Consider the following 18,294-nt stretch of genomic DNA (forward strand, 5'->3'; position numbering starts at 1 on the left):
GACATCATACTTGGAAGGGTGGAGGGAGAGTGCAAGAAAGGAAGATCTTCAGTGAGATGTACTGACCAGTGACTGGGATAATGAGGATCGGTGTGTCAGGGACAATAAGGTTGTCTCAGGAGAGAGCAGGGTTTAGGGTTGTTGTACATTGGGTTGCTATGAGTCACAAGTAACTCGACCACACACATCAATAGTACCAACAATAGTGGTAATTGGTAGAGTTTTTAAAAGTTCCAGAATATTTCCAGTTAGACAAGTCTTTTTCCCCTTATGACAACTTTGGATCATATTCAGTTTGTAAGTCTGGTAGTCTATGGAATTTTTGTAATACTTGCCATAAAATATTTTCAGAATTCCTTAGGGATTTGATACTTTCACTGGCAAAACTCTTGTGTTGTTGTGTACTGTTGAGTTGGAACCAAATCATAGCTGACTCTCCAGCAGTTTTTCACAGGTAGTAAATTGTATGGGAAGAGATTGACTATCTTTCTCCCGTAGAGCAGCTGGTGGATTCAAACCACATGCCTTTAGATTGGCAGTACAATACCTTACCATTCAATCAGCAGAGCTCTCTAAAACTAGAAATTTCTATTACCAAATATAGTAGATTATCACTGTTATCTTACAGTGATTAGCCATGGTGACTCATGGAGAAAGAAAGAATTTAAACTTCACATAACATGAAGAGTTTAAAGAAATGCTGTTAAAAATTATGAACTAACAACTACTACATAGGCATAATGTTTCTCAGCTTCTGAGCTAGATTCCTAATGGCAATTAGGAGAATCAAATTATTATGTGGGAAAACTGAAAATAATTTAATAATGAATATCAATAAAAGACTGGGGTAAAATATGCCTCTTATATAAAGCTTTCTGGATAAACTAGGTTTCCATTCCTTTCCCCCTTAATAGCCCTGATGATTGAAAGTAATAAAAGCAATTATAAGAAGAAAACACATTTGTTCGGTGAGCCCTTCACGATGCAGTGTGGAAACGGAACTCTGTTTGATGACAAAGACCTTACCATTAATCATGTAACAGCTCTTAATGACAAGCATGGCTGTTCCAATTTTGAGTTGAGTAGGTTGAGAATTGTTTGTGTTGTGTACCAGGGAGTTGGCTGATGCGTAACTGACCCTCCAGAGGGTTTTCAGAGGCCATAAATCACATGGGAGGAGGTTACCTTTCTTTCTCGCATGGACCAGCGAGTGGATCTGAACCATTAACCTTTGTGTTGGTAGCACAAAGCCTTATCACTAAACCACTACAAGAGGTTAGGATTATTTGTCTGAGACCACACAAACATTCAATTGTGCTTTTATCTCAAATCTATCAAAAGTTAACCCTCGTATGTTTCTTAATACACTTTGCAATATCTCTAAAATCAAAATGCTGTTGATAGTTGTCATTGAGTTGTTTCTGATGCAAGTCAACCTCACGTGCAACAGAATGAAGCACTGTGTTGTAGCCTATACTCATCTTCAAGATTATTGGTGTGCTCACTCACATCTGCTGGAGAGGCCACTCTGTGTGTGTGTGTGTGTGTGTGTGTGTGTGTGTGTGTATAAAGTTGGGTGCCTTTAGATCCAAGGGGCTTATCTACAAATACTATATCAAACAATATCATGTTGTAATCCATGAAGTTCTCACTGGCTACTTTCTAGAAGTAGATCTCCAGCCCTTCCTAATGTTAGATGGATATTGGCTGAAAGCAGGGAGTATCAGAGGAATGTCTATCTGTGCTTCGTTGATTATGCAAAGGTGTTTGACTGTGTGGACCATAACAAACTGTGGCTGACTCTGAGAAGAAACTTGATCGTGCTAATGCGAAACATATACTTGAACCAAGAGGCAGTCGTCAGAACAGAGCAAGGAAACACTGCATGGTTCATATTTGGGAAGGGCGTATGCCAGGGATGTGTCCTGTCTCCATACATATTCAACCTGTACGCAGAACAGATCATCTGGGAGGCTGGGCTCTATGAAGAGAAATGAGGCATCAGGATTAGTGGAAGTCTATAAACAATCTGTGTTATGCAGACGACACAACCCTGCTTGCTGAAACTGAGGAGGACCTGAAGCGCTTGCTGCTGAGGGTCAGGGACTGCAGCCTTCAATATGGATTGAGGCTCAATGTCAAGAAGACAAAGATTCTCACCACTGGACCAATTGTCAGCATCAGGATGGATGGTGAAGAGATTGAAATTGTTCGCAGAGTTAGTCTGCTTGACTCCATAATCAATACTCTTGGTACCAGCAGCCAGAAAATTAAAATCTGTATTGCGATGGGGAAGTCTGCTGTTAGGGACCTCTCTAAAGTACTGAAGAGCAACGGTGTTTCTCTGGAGACTAAGGTGCATCTGGTACAGGCCATGGTCTTTGCAATCACTTGTTATGCATCAGAGAGCTGGACAATGACCAGGGAGGATAGAAGGAGAATTGACGCTTTTGAGCTTTGGTGTTGGAGAAGAGTGCTGAGGGTACCAAGGACTGTTAAGAAAACAAACAGATTCATCCTTGAGAGGGTTAAACCAGGCTGCCCCTTGGAGGCAAGGATTCTGAGGCTTCACCTGACATACTTTGGTCATGTTGTAAGGAGAGATCAGTCGGTCCTTGGAGAGGGACATCATGCTTGGGAGGGTGGAGGGCAGGTGCAGGAGGGGAAGGCTGTCTGGGAGATGGATTGATTCGGTGACTGGGGTAATCGGGATGAGTGTGTCGGAGACAGTGAGATTGGCACAGGACAGAGCAGAGTTCAGAGCTGCTGTACAAAGGGTCGCTATGAGTCGCAAGCAACTCGACAGCACATATAACAAACAACAGATCTCCAGCCCTTCCTAGTAGATGATCCACATAAAGATAGGAACATTCCTAGTATTTGAAATGCCAGTGGGATACTTTCCAGAGTCATAACAACACACACCACTATTTGACAGGGAACTGAAAATGTTAATCATGTCCTCTAGCATGCAGTTGTGAACATTGCCATTTTTTCCTTTCTACCTGGGCTCCTTTTCTTCAAAGCTTTGCATAAAATAAGACCATGATCTCAATTTCTCGTCTACCATGATCTCGCAGGAACATAAATGTTCGAAAGTTTTTCCTTCTCAGTTGTATTTGAATTTTGTAAATAAACTAGCATAATGTAGAAAAAAAAGAAATGAGTAGGGAATATAAAATAAAAAGAGGACAATAAAGTAGGAATAAAATATTACAGAAAACCATTAGCAACTCAAGATTTTCAGATTAAAAAATTGAATTTACATGTATTGGTAAATACAAACTAAAGTATATCATGCATAAAAGGAAGAAAAATGAAATAAAATTATTTTGTTATTTTCCTTTAAAGAAACACACACATCACAATTATTTCCTTTTGTTCTGCATAAAGATTTACACCTCAGAATGTCAACAGATGAGCAACAATGATCAATGTCATTGGGTCTACTTTAATACTCTATGAATGAAGTTTAATTTATATGAATTTATATTTAATTTACTATAGAATAGAATGTTTCTTACTTTCTGTTGATTCTCTCACAATGAGAGAATAACACTGATTTTTCCAGATGAAGTTATGGAGAAGATATTTATTGACATTATTCAGTCTCAAAATATTTAGTTCAGAATTCAGAATGTCACCCTTTGATTTGTATGTAGACATTAAAAAGAGGAAAAACAAAATCATGCAGAAAGTGTTGTTAAAAGCAAGTAACATCTGTGAACCTGTATTTTTAGGGAACTGAGGTTAATAGTGACTAAAAGCCACTTGAATCTGATAGCTGTTTGGTGGTATATACGATGCACACTGGTGGTTTGTTTTTTGTTACTCTTGGATAAAAGTTCAAACCACTAAAACCACTTACAAAATTGGCACTTGTATTAGGAAAAGTCAGTTCCTTACCTTGGGAATTCTCTACCATGGAAAAGAGTCATTTGAGAAAAAGGGCTTGTGCCCACTGAAAAACTTAAGAAGAGCAGAAATAACCCACAAACATGTTCTGCAGCAGAATTATCCCTCCTACGGTCGTTTCCATTTTCAGTGGAAATTTATATACAGCAAGACAATGGAGACAAACTACAAGGATAAACGGTTTCTCTCGCTTTCAATTGTTCTTATTCTCACTTTCTTTTAGAAAGTTATATTTTAAGGTTAGCCAGAATTTTAAAATTTTGAAATGTTTGGCCATGCCTGCAGGCTGAGGGCTTGTGTGTTGTGAATCTTGGTTCAAGCTGGACCTTAGGATGGCCTCTCGTATCTTGAGGAGGGACACCTAAGGAACTCTTGGGGCTCCTATGACTTTCTCTTTGTCCCTCGTGGGTGTCAGCAGAGGGGGCTTTGCCAGGTGAGTTGGGGTCTCTGGCCTAGAGTCCACTAGCATTTGGGCACACCAGAATTTCAAAAGACTGTAGGGCCCTAGGGCTGCAAATTTTAATTGATTTTGGTTGAACACGCTTTTGAGTAGTACAGCAGAGGTCTTATCTATTTGCTCTACTGAAATAACACAGAGTTGATGTGATGATGGATAACTGGGCTAAGGATGTGTCAAACACCATATTTGGCTACCGATTATGGGCAGTTTTTGTTGGAGCTCCCAGATTGATTCAGGTTTGAAATCACGACTGGCATCCACTTCCCAAACTACATGCCTATGCAAAGTCTAAAAACTTGGAGAAATGATAATAGTTATAGAAAGGCTTTAGGCCTTTTTTCATCTTCTGTTTATATATGTATCCTTCTCTCATGTGTACTCAGTCTATATGGTGGATAAATCATTAAACAAGTCAGACTCTATGAAGAAACATGTGGTCTCAGAGTAGAAGGAGATTTAAGAAGCAGCAGAATGCTCCAAGATGGGTATTTTTGGGTGGTGAGAGAGCCAGTGGGAATGCATGATTATGGAGGAACTTGGAATAACAGAGCTCATGGAGTTTGAACCATACCATGGTTCTTAAATTTGATAGGGCCATCAGGCCTGGTTGCTGTGAGGCTGAGCACTGTGACACTGATGTGTCAAATGCAATGATGGTTGCCCATGGTGGACAGTGTTTTGTGTGTTTTTGGGGTTTGTTTTGTTTTGGTTTTTTTTTGTGTATATATGTGTCTGTGTACCGTCAGATCAGATCTGACTGGTACAGGAGGAGATTGTCCCTCCTTTCCCGGCAGAGCATCTGGTGGATTCGAACCATGCATCTCTGGGATCGCAGTGCAGCTTCTTGCCACTAGGCCACCAGAGCTCCCCTTGGTTTTGTTTTTTTTTTTTAATTAAATTTTATTAATTTTTTTCTTTTCTTTTTTTTATAATTTTAATGAACATTTACAGAGAGTTTCATTCATTGCTGCACTTCTCTACCCGCCCAGCCCTCTCCCGCCACCTGCCAGTTCGCTCCTCTCTTTCAAAAGTAAAAGAAAAACTCCCTCCCTGGTACACAATCCCCCCGCATCCCTCCCATCGCCCCAAGTACATTCCACTATGCAACTTTAATTGTGGATTCTTGTGATAACCATAATACCCTATCATACATCGCTTCTTAATTATTCAGTCCCTCATCTGTTTCAGTGCAGTTACATTTTATTAATTTTAATGAACATTTACAGAGATTTTGGGTTTCCGTTCATTCATTGTTGCACTATTTTCTCTACCCTCCCGCTCAGTTCGTTCCTCTTCTTTTTTCCCCTTGAAAGTCTGTTTTAATTGTCCCATTGCCACAGTGCTTGTCAAAGCCAGTTCGGATTAATCTCCTTTGTCAGTGTGTCCTTTGCCATTCGCTATCACTCCTTCCTGAGAGAGACTTCACCCTTATTCATAAGGAAAAGAGGACAGTGTATTCTCTTAACTACTTCCTGCTGAAAAGGGACGCTGTAGGTTTCAGGGTGAAGATCTTCTCTCACTACTTTAAAGGGCCCCTTTGGCAATAGGAAACACATAGACTATTATGGAGACTGATTTTGGAATATAGATGCACTGTTATCTGTTGTGTTTAGCCGTACATGTTCATATCCATGAAGATATATCATGGAACTGTTGCAGCCTAGAAGACACAAATTTAACTAACAAGTTAAAAGTACATGAGTCAAAAATTAAAAGCAATAATATTGCAAGTAGAGGTTCTAATAGTGGCACAAATCAAGTTACAGAGGGAAGGTACTTCTTAAAATAAAAGGCTTATTGACTAGCACTTTGTCTGTCATAGTACAAAGGTTAGGAACCACAAGATGTAGAGGCTCAGCTATGCCATTTATTGTTCTTCAGTCTGGATCAAATTCCATCTACCACTGGGTTGTTTTACAGCTCAGAAGTCCGCATGCAAGGCAGAGGTGAAATAAGGAACTGTTTATGTGGTTTTCTATAAATTCCAACAACTAAGAAGTACTGAGAAGAGTTGGGACCTCAGAAGGCTTTTAGGACCAAATAGTAGGCTCTTTTGTCCAGAAGAAAACGAATATACTTACCGGTAATGTTAATGCTCACCCACAGCTCTTCTGAGAGTATCTAAATCGTTGAAGTGACCTCCTTTGTTTCCAGCTGGGAGCTGGGGCCTGTCAGCCCTGTCAGCCACAAGGACCTGATGTGGGCCACCCTTGGTCAAGTGTCCTTCTGATCCACACTTAAAGCAAGTGAGTGGGAGCTTCCTCTCTACTCCCTTGCCTATCTGTGGCTCTTGTCTGTGACATTGTCTACTGAAGTGGCCCAGCTTTCCACAGTGGAAGCAATTCTGACCTCCTTTATTACCTTTGAGTAGCACTGTTTCTGAGTAAGAATTCATTTTCCTGACAGAGACCCTAAACTGGCAGCAATAGCTGCCCCGATAATATTGGCCATTCTCTGGTCTTTCCTCCTCCCTCTGGATCCCAGTTGTTAAAAGAGGGGATATTTAATACTCTTCTCCTACACCATAACTCAAAGGCATCAGTTCTTCTACTGTCATCTTTAACCATTGTCCAGCACTTAGATACATAGCAAGTGATTGAAAAGACTTAAATCGGGCACATCTTAGTCTTCAAATTGACATAAGTGCTCATCAACAATTTGGAGAGGTCCCTGAAAGAAGACATGAAGGTCTCCCACATTTCCTGTCTGTTGGTACCAAGGAGGTTGATTGCAGATACAAGTAAGATGAAATTGTTGGTAGCTTCAATCTTTTCTCCATCTTTCATGATGTTGTTTATTGGCCTAGTAGTAAGGATTTCTGTTTTCCTCATATTGAGATGTAATCAATGCTGAAGCCTATAGTCTATGATCTTTTGCAGCAAGCATTTCAAGTACTCCTCACCTTCAACAATAAGGTTATGTCCTCTGCATAACGCCTTGTGTTGATGAGTCTTCCTCGAATCCTGACCCCACATACTTCTCCACATATAGATAGATAAGGACAAATATGGGGGGGGGTGTACCTACACACGTATGTGTGCGGGTAACATGTTTGTCTTTAAATATCTTTTGAGAACATTAAATAAAATAATTGGTGACAAACTATAATCATCCGCAGTGTGCATGCTAATAAAATTGCATTGTGCTTTCTAATTATGGTATTAATTGCTCTTGACTTACATTGCTTTTTAGGCATACTATAATCAGAGTAGATTTTTAAAAATATTATCATAAATGCAAAATGTCAGAAAATTGATGGATGAGTAAGGATATCATAAAGTGTATAATACTTTTTATTTTATAAAACGTGTTTCTAAATTTCTTTTACTGTTTCTGCTTAAGCAGTAATTTTTATATTAAACAGTAATTTTTTCTACCTTTGATTAGATGTTATTTTCTCTTGCTAAAGTTTTCAAATACTGTAACTTCTCCTCTTTAAAATACATCTTTCTATCTGGGCCAACAATATGTCTTATGCTTTCTTTATTTATTAAACTTTGCAGTCATCTACCGTAACCAGAAAGAATGCTGCTTCTTCTTTTTAATATCAGACAGTAATATTTATTATGTAACTTTCAATGTTGTAACCAAGTAATGTTAGAGATTGCTTCTTACCCAATCTTTGTGTCAAAAAATATGAAGAACTTAGTTTCTGTCTGGGATGGATCACCTCCTTAGCAAGATAAGCTTGTGCATAAGATATCAACAAAATAAGGCTACCTATTCCAAAGAATTACCAAGTTACTGAGGACATGAGACACAAGGTAAAGTGAGTGCCACAATGGAAGGGAACTGGCAAGGCATTCAATGCAATTGTTACCAGACCACTGTGTGAGTTTGTGTAGTGACTGAAGTGTATCAACACACAAGCTCTTTATGCTCCTATAATATATCTGTCTCTTACAGTCATTTCCTCGGTATTTGAACTGTTTATCTTGCCAAATCCTTGATTAAAGTCCATTATTTCTTTCTAATAAATAAAAAGTGGGAGTTGAGCTATTGATTATAACTGTTGATATAGTCACCCAGTATGAAACTGGAGCCAACATGAGTGGTTACTGGGGAGGATAGATTGTATCAATAGGTAACAATTATCTGGTCATCTTGGAGAAGACCATCATGTACATCCATGTCTGCTGATTCAGCATCTCCATCAAGGATAGCCATGAAGGCACTTCGCCATGACACAGACACAAAAAGATGCTCTTGTATAAACAGCCAATATATTTTCAGTCCCAGATGACTTATAAATGCAAGAGAGCTTGGATACATTGGTTTATTGCAATTAAAGAAATCAATTACTTATGCATTTGCATAAAAGAGTTGAAGCAAAGTTTTTAAAAACAAAATGGTAACTTTAACCTTTAAATATGTTTGGTTCAGATACAATCTAGAATATATATGTAATATAATACAGAAAGATTAGTAATTTAACATTAACATAACAAACACTCAAAACTAACAGAAATCTTTTTTTGATCTGACTTTAAAAGTTTTAATTTATATGTCTAGTCACCTTCATTTGTGTTTTTTTTAATAGTCTGTTGCACAGGATACAGTACTCTGTATTATCCTCTGTATAACAACAAGCAAGGTATTACAAAAACCAAACTCGGCGGCGTCTTCGAGTTGAGTCTGACTCATAGCGACTCTACATCAGATTGCTCATGCTAGACCTCTTTACAGGAGGAGACTGGTCACCTTTCTATTGCCCAGAGATCAGTGAATTCAAGCTGTTTACCTGATGATTAGCATTTCAATACATTATGAGCTCTGTCACCAAGGCTCCTTCTAAAAAAAAAATTGTTTTTATGTGCGGTTAGTGACACTTTGAACAACTGATCTGAACTCTGAAAATTATTGAAAATTGAATAACAATCCTACTAATTTTGACAGATTTTGAAAAGTTTCCCATAATTTAATGGCAGATTAGTAACTTGGGTTAAGATTTATTTGACAGATTGGAAATTGAGCTTAGGCTACCTTGTTGATATCTAAATAGCTTTCTATGTACCACATCAAAATATTGGTTGCAAGGTTGTATGAGAAATTATTTTTTTTCTTGTGATGCCCCCAGAACATCCCCTAGTGAACATAGATAAATAGAAATTAGTTGTTGTGCATCTTAGAGTCGGAGCCAACCCATAGCTGACCCTCGGGCAGGTTTTCAGAGGCAGTGAATCACACAGGAGGATTCCCATTCTTCTACCACAAAGTGGCTGGTGGCCTCGAACTACTGCTGTGTAGCTTCTTGCCATTAGGCCACTGGAGCTCCCTAAATAAGTCATAATTATTCTTTTTAGAAATAGGTAATTTTAAAATGTTTGAGTATGATAAAAATTTGATTGACATTTGCTTTTATGTAAATGTTTATACTCTTTCAGGGGATTATTTTGAAAGGAGTATATTTATTGGAGCATCAGCTACGAGTTGGTTCGTTCTTGTCAGCACAGACCACCACCACAAATATATTTGTGTCCTAAAAAAATCTGGGAAATTGAATATGATTACTCTCCCAAACCAGAGAATTTTGCTTGTTAATGAATGACCTTTGTTTTGTTAAGTTTATTTAAATAATAGTGGTTATCATCATAAATGGAGCCCTGGTGGCTTAGTGGTAAAGATTTGTACTGCCAACCCAAAGGAGTGTGGTTTAAATCCACACGCTGCACTAAGGGAGAACATAGGACAGTCTCCTCCTATGCAATATACAGCCTCTGAAAACCTACTAGAAGGTTAGCAATAAATCAGTGGGGTTGGGGGTGGGATTGGGGGAGGTGCAGGGGGGATTGAGTACCAATGAGGGAGTTTTTCTTTTGCTTTTCAAGAAGAGGAGCAAAGTGGGGGGAGGGAGGAGGGCTGGGGGCCGGCGGGGAGAAGGGTGCAACAATGAATGAATGGAATTCCAAAATCTCTGTACATGTTCATTGAAATGAAAAATAAATAAATTTTTAAAAAAGGAAGGGAACCAACAAATAAAACTACTGGCACAAACATGTTTGTTTAAGAAATATTTCTATTATAAGGGCTATAACATTGGCACAATATGACTATATTTTTATTTGTGTTGTTGCTGTTATGTGCTGCTGAATTGGAACTGTAGGATTAATTTTATCAAACTTTTTTATTCTATCTTTTCATCAATTCTGACTTTTCCAGACTTCTGAATTATAGCTTGTTTAGGAGCAATAAACACTTTTAAAACCCTCTACCCAATCATCCACACGCAGATCACTTAATTTGTGTAAGATAGGCTCAGACATATGGTTAAGGAAAAGCCCATAATATCTAAATAATGCTAAGAGATGTATAGATTATGTTCAAAAAATATAGGATGAGTGTGTATTGTTTTGGTTGTATCTAGTTATTTCCCAATATTGACAAATGGTAATGAAATAAGATATAGAAAATATGAATTTTTTTAAAAATTTGGTGATTGTGCATCAGGTATGTGTGGGGTTTCTAGTAACTATAAATAAAAGGGTTCATCTTTGGAAATGAATTGATAAAAAAACAGATTTCTCAAAAGTAAATGGAATTTCTATAGCAGTTTTACATTCATCAGAAAATAAAAATGAAGTGTCTCTATATCTTTTCATCCAAGAAATGCACTTTACTATAGTTTCGTTTTGAGACTTATGTTTTTGATACTAGTGAGCTCTGCTGGCATAGGTGGATGAGAGTTGGACTGCTAATCCCAAGAAGCTTCACTGGCGGTTCAAATCCACCGACACTCTAGAGGAGACTCTGAGAGCCCACTGGGGGGTCAGTTCTGAATTGGTTCCGATTTGACAGCAGTGAGGGTGAGGCTTTCGGTTTGACCTGAATTAATAGGAAAATGAACCTTAATAAAACTCTTTAATTAATTCATTAAAGCTTTTTAGTCAGAACCTACTCCTTGCCCTTCTTTCTCTCAGCCAGCCACTGATTTAAAAGGTAGACGCAATGAAGAGTTTTTCTTTTACTTTTCAAAGAGAAGAGCGAACTGGAGGGGAGGTGTGGACAGGGAGAAAAGTGCAACAATGAATTAATCGCAATCCAAAGTCTCTGCAAATTTTCATTAAAATTAACAATAGTAATAGATATAGATAGATAGATAGATAGATAGATAGATAGATAGATAGATAGATGTTTGTGTTGGTAGCAGCAACGTGCTCCTTCTAGGCACTAGAGTTTCCTAATTAATATTAATAACAATATGCTAGATTTTAGATAAAGAAGAATTATCACTCAAGATTTGAAAATATCATTTAAAGAAAACTCCAAAATAACTAATAATGTACTTATTTTAATATAATTTAGAGTATATTTAATATTGAAGAAAATTATATTTACTCATATAAAACCATGCTGATTTAATTTTAAAATATCTCAAGATTTAAAATTTATTTCTAAACTACTCAAACTAATATTGAGACAGGGTAGATTCTGCCATAGAATTTGAAATAGTGCATATGATTAGCAGAAAGTGGACTATTGTTTGGCTGAATGTTGCTTTTTTTCTGAAAATTTCCCCAAATTATACTAATATTCATTTTAGGAAGCTTTTTTTTCCCTGCAGCCTCACAAGACTGTTGTTATTATTGTTCTGTTCTGTCAAGTACCATGACTTATAGCGACCATATGCACAAGAACTCTGACCCTGTTCTGTCCTAGGCCAATCACGCTATCTCTGACACACCTACTCTCATTATCCCTGTTACTGTGTCAATCCATCTCATCTAGAGTCTTCCTCTTCGGCATGCTGCCCTTCCACTCTTCCAATCAAGATGTCCTTCAAAGACTGGTCCCTCCTGATAACATGCCCAAAGTATGTGATCCTCAAAATCCTTGCCACCAAAGAACAGTTGGGCTTCACCCCTTCTGGATCAAGCTTGTTAGTGCAGTTGGCAGTCCTTGTTATGTTCAATACTCTTCTCCAGCACCACAGTTCAAATGTGTCAATTTTTCTGCCTTCTTTAATCATTATCCAGCTCTCTGATGCCTAATGGGTAATTAGGGAGTTTATGGCCTGCATCAGGCACACCTTAATCTACACGCTGATATCATTGCTCTTGAGCACTCTAGAGAGGTCCTTGACAGCAGATTTTCCTAATGCGATTTGTCTTTTGATTTTTTTGACTGTGGGCACGAATACTATTGATTGCAGAACCAAGCAAGTTTGTTGTTGTTAAGTACCATCAAGTTGAGCGTGACTCATAGTGACCCTATGAACAAAAGACATGAACCCTGTTCTATAACTATCATCATTTATCTAATGATCATAAAATTTCCAAAGGCATGTTGTTTAGGAAGTGAATGCCAATCCTGCTTGCAAAGCTTACTTTATTACTAATCTCAATCTCTTCTCCATCTATTATGATGCTGTCAATTAGCTCAGTGGTGAGAATATCCATTTTCTTGATATTGAGCTTCAATCCATACTGCAAACTACAGTCCTTGACCCTTTGCAGCAAAAGGTTCAAACTCTCCTCAGTTTCAGGAAGCAAGGTTGTGTCATCTGCATAATATGGGCTGTTGATCACTCTTCCTTCAGTCTCAATGCCACATTCCTCCTCATGTAGATTTCAAAGGTATGGAGCTAGGATGCATCCCTGACACACTTCGTGCCTGATTTTAACCATGCAGTGTTTCCTTGCTCTGTCTGGTGATTGCAAGCTTGTCCAAGTATAGATTTCATCTCAATGTTATCCATACTTTGTTGTGATCCATGCAAATGCTTTTGCATAGTCAAATAAAGCACAAAAAGGCATTCTTTTGGTATTCTTTACTTTCAGGCAGGATCCATCTGACTTTAGCAATGGTATGATATGCCTAGTTCTACAGCCTCTTCTAAAACCCGTTTGAACTTCTGGCAGTTCCCTATCATGTTCTAGCCATTTTTGAATGCTTACAGATGATATTAGTAAAATTGTTTGATAATGTCCACATTCTATCAGATCACCTTTCTTGGGAATGGTAATATATACGGATCTCTTCTCAGATATCTGTCCTCCAAATATCCTGGCATATTCTGGTGAGATTATCAAGGGCTGCATCTGTTGGTTAAACTTATCAGTTGGTATTCCATCAATTCTTGGGGCTTTATTTTTTTTGCCAATGCTTTCAATACAGCTTCAACTTTTTCCTTCATTACCACTGGCTTTGTTCTTGTGGTACTTCATGGAGTTTTTCAGTGTCAGTTAATTCCTTTTGGTACAGTGACTCCATGTGTTCCCTCTGTTTCGATATTTCCTGGATCATTCAATATATTGCCTATGTTGTGGTGGTAGTGGTGTGTACCACCGAGTCAGAACTGACTCATAGCTCACCCTCTGGCAGGTTTTCAGAGTAGTTAATTGCACTGTAGGAGAAAGCTCATCGTTTTCCTGGAGCAGCTGGTGGACTCAAACCACGTGCTATAGGGATTGCAACACAGCTTCTTGCCACTAGGCTACCAGAGCATCCTTCAATAAATTTAACTCAAGGGTTAAATTTGCTTTTTCAGTTCTTTCAGCTTAAGAAAAAGTTCTTCCCTTTTTATTCTCCAATTCCAGCTCTGTGCCAATTCCATTATAACATTTTCTTTTGTCTTCTCAAGCTAGCCTTTAAATCTTCTGTTCAGTAATTTACTTCAGCATCTTTTCCTGTGTTTTGACTTCCTGGCACTCTAGTTCAATTTTCGCAATCTCTTCTGACATCCATTTTTACGTCTATTTTATCTTTGTAATAACCTTTTTTCTCTCTTCATGGATAATATACTTGATATCATCCCACAACCCTTCTAGTCTTCACTCATTGGTGTCCAATGCTTCAAATCTATTCCTTAGATGTTATTTAAAATCAGGTGGGATAAACTGATGATCATATTTTGGTTTCTGAAGACTTTTTTTTTTTTTCATTTCCTTTGGCCTTAAACTTGCATGTGAGTAATTGATGGTCTATTTCCACAATCTGCACTTGGCCTGGTTTTTACTGCTGGTGTTGAGCTTCACTAAAGTTTCCTTCCACAGATGTAGTCACTCTGATCCCTATGCATCCCAGCAGGGGAAGTTCATGTGTAAAGATTTGACTCAACTGTGTGGATCATAATAAATTATAGATAACATTGAAAAAGATGAGTATTTAGAATGTTTACTTTTTCATGTAGAAACCCATGTTGGACTATGACACAGTTGTTTGAACAGAACAGAAGATACTGCACAGTTTAAAATCTTAGAGGCAAGAATAGTGAGACTTCACCTCATATAGTATGCAGGCTTTGTTAATAGGACCAGTACTTGGAAAAGGATATTGTGATTTCAAAACTGGAGGTCAGTGAAGGAGAAGAACATCTCCCAATAAGGTGTATTGACAAGTTGACTACAACAATGGGCTTAAGCACAGAGGAGATTGTGAGAATGGCCCATGACTGGGATTGTATAAGGCTTGATCTACTATACATGAAAGTTATGAATTAGAGTAGACTTGATGGTGCCCAACAAGACTGCTCTAGAATGACGGCGCTTGTACCCCCAGCGCCATTTTCAGGAACGTACCAGACATTTAACCCTACTTGAGGCCTCCTGTTAGTAAATAAAACAAAACTTTCTCTTCTGACCACAGATCACCTTATATTGATTTAGAAGGAAACAAAAAGCAGATTCAAAAACCATCTTCCTAGAGTTTGAATCTTTCATTTTACTTCTGTTTTCATAACTACAAAAAGATCCTGAGCATGGTTAAAGACTTTTAGATCTTATCTCGAAGAAGACTTTTTATGCATTAAGTAGTAAATCGTATTGAGCAGTGAATAGGAAGGGAAATATTAACTGAATACAACTCAATTAGATCACAGCTCTCTCACTTTTCTTTTCCTTCATAACTAGTATTTTTTAACCTGAAAACAATTATGATCAAGCAGGCCAAGTTGTCTATTACAAGGTCCAGGCACACCCTACACAAATAGCAGCAGACTTCAGCTACTCCACACAATCACAGGTGTTCTTCCACACAACCTTTATTAACAATTCCTCTTCCAAGTTATTTACCTGCAAGTGCGTCCAGGTGCTCTGCATATGCCAAAGCAAAAAAAGAGTGACCTCTATGTGAGCTTCCAGATGAAATAGCCATGAAGGAGACTCCTACAGCCGGAGGCAGTGATGGAGCTTAACCCTTCGGACCCCATCTTGGACACAGCTGTCCAACTCTCCTGATTTGCATCATACTGTATTTTCTAAGAAAAGTCTCACCTTTCACTCCTAATAATAATAAATACACATTAGCCCTTTCACACACTCTTGACATACTCTGCTGATGTTGCTGTTTCTTATTTTATTGAATGTTTACAAAGAATTTTATTTTATTTCTTCATTTATACACACTACTCCCACTCATTTTAATTCATATACACACGGTTTCTAATCATCTATTCCTTTCAAGTTGCCCTTCCTTCCATCCATTCCAGGGCAGTATTCTTTTCCTGTCCACCCTTTATCTGCCTCCCAAACCCCTTCCAATTATAGCAATTATAGACTTACGCAGTATTTGTCCTCTTGTGCCTTAGATTTTTCACTCAGCATAATGCCTCCCAGACACATCCACGTTGTGTCGAGGTTTATGAGTTCATTTTCCTTAGTGCTGCTAAGTATTCCATTGTGTGAATGTGCCATAGCTTCTCCTTCCCTTCAGATGCTGATGGGCACCTGGGCTGTTTCCATCTCCTGCCAGTGAGAAGAATGCTATGATCAAAGTGACATGACTCTTGACTTCTTGCTCAGACCTCCTTTTTTGGAGACAGAAGTTTTTCAGAGATGCTAGCCCCTGAGTTCCTTTTACTTGACACAAGTAAAATTGTGTTCCACCATCCGCCTGTTCTATGTGATTCTTCAGAAGAAAAAAAGGCAAAAATGCTTTGAGTCCAACTGGAACTTCATTAGGTAATAATGTGTAGAAGTAGTGGATGTTCATAAGTATATATGTAAATTGAAATAAATGCCAAGCACTGAATTAGTATATTGTAAAACTTTATACTATCTAAAGAAATAAAAAGAAAAATCTAAAAACAAATAAAATCTAGTGTTTATTAATAAAAAGATGGGAACGAATGCTGAAAAGAACTAACCAATAGGCTTCAAAAGGCAGCTCAATAAGACCAAAAAATATTATAATAAAATGTGCAAAGCTGGAGTAAGGAAACTAAAAGATAAAACAACGGGCACAATCATGAATGACGCAGGAAGGAACAAAGGAAGATGGAAGAAATACTAACAGTCGCTATACCAAAATAAAAAAAATCTTTCCACACAGTGATTTCAGGACGTAGAGAGCACTGGTGGCTTAGCGGAAAGAAGCTGAGCTGCAATCCAAAAGGCTCACAGTTCAAATCCACCACCTGCTCTGCAGGAGAAGAAGGGGCAATCTTTTCCCGTGAAATTAACTGCTTCTGAAAACTCACTGGCTGGTCAACTATGGGTTGGTTCTGACTCAGTGATACACAATAACAACAAGCACATGACCAAGGATAAAAGATAAGGATAAAAGAAGTTTAAACTGCACTGAACACATTGCCAAAAAATAAGACCCCGGGATTGATGGACTATCAATTCACATCTTTCAAATATAAGCCTGGATATGCTCATTAGCCTATCATAAGAAATGTGAGACCTGACCACTACCTCAGGAAATCTATGGGTTTGTTGAAACATGTCAATTGGTATCCCTTCAATTCCCAGGGCCTTATTTTTTTTTTGGCAGTGTGAAAATTATTAAACAGTATCATTAATGATCATATGCAAGTAAAATCTTGCTGAAGATTATTTAAAACTGGCTGAAACAGTGCATTGAACTTGAAGAAATTCATGTTGTGTTCAGAAGAGGTCATGGAAAAAGAAATACCATTACTGAAGTTAAACAGATCTTGGCTGAAAGCAGAAACTACCAGAAAGATTTTTATCCTGTGTTTTATTGACTATGCACAGCATGTGACAGTGTTTACAATAACAAATTATGTATAACAGTGAGGAGACTGGGAATCTCAGGACGCTTAATTGTGCTCATACAAAAACACATACTAAGACTAAACCTTTATAGTCCCCAAATCATTGGTGTGGATGTTTTCATACCAAGTCAGATTTTCTCCAGTTTCTGTAGACAGACTCTACTGATATAACAGAGAAACAATGGGGGGAAAATACGGTAGCAGAATTTGAACAACTGTACCTTCATTTGCTTGAGTGAGTGTGGGAGCAATTGATTAGGTTGGGAGAATGGCAATGAGAAGAGCATGAATGATGTCCTTCCCTATCACATCAGTATCATAATGTACATCATTATCACATTCATATCATTATAGCTGACATGAATTGCTGAAAAAAAGTTCTGATTCATATCAAGGATAATAATAAAAAGCAACAAAGGTGACCCAACACGGTGCATGTAAATTCCATCTCCCTCTCCAGAATCCTGGAGAAACTTTCCTTGACATTTTCCAGCTTCCAGAATATGTCCTAGAGCCTCTCACAGTATGCTTTAAATAAGAAAGCAAGTGGTGGTCACTGGAGGGTAGAGGCAAGTCCGGATTGTGGAAATATCCATGGTCACAGAGTGGACATGGATGAGTCCAAGGAAATGGAAACATCCCTGTACTGCTGGGGCAGGAACAAAAAGCTATGGACTTTGTTCATAGCAAAATGTGGAAGTTAAAAATGATGACTTCTGTAACTTTTGTTACACAAGACTGCAGTCTTCAGTATGGATTATATCTCAACATCAAAAATACAAAAATCCTCACCACTGGGCTGGAAGGCAACATAACAATAGAGAAAAGATTGAAATTGTCAATGATTTTATCTTGCGTGGATCCACAACCAACACCCTGATACCAGTAGTCAGGATATCTGAAGACATGTAGCATTGGAAAAGTGCACTGCCAGGGACCTCTCCAAAGTCCTGAGGCGCAA

This window comes from Elephantulus edwardii, unplaced genomic scaffold (assembly GCF_000299155.1).
Source record: "Elephantulus edwardii isolate Elephantulus edwardi_28Jun2011 unplaced genomic scaffold, EleEdw1.0 scaffold00014, whole genome shotgun sequence".
NCBI classification, from domain to species: Eukaryota; Metazoa; Chordata; class Mammalia; order Macroscelidea; family Macroscelididae; genus Elephantulus; species Elephantulus edwardii.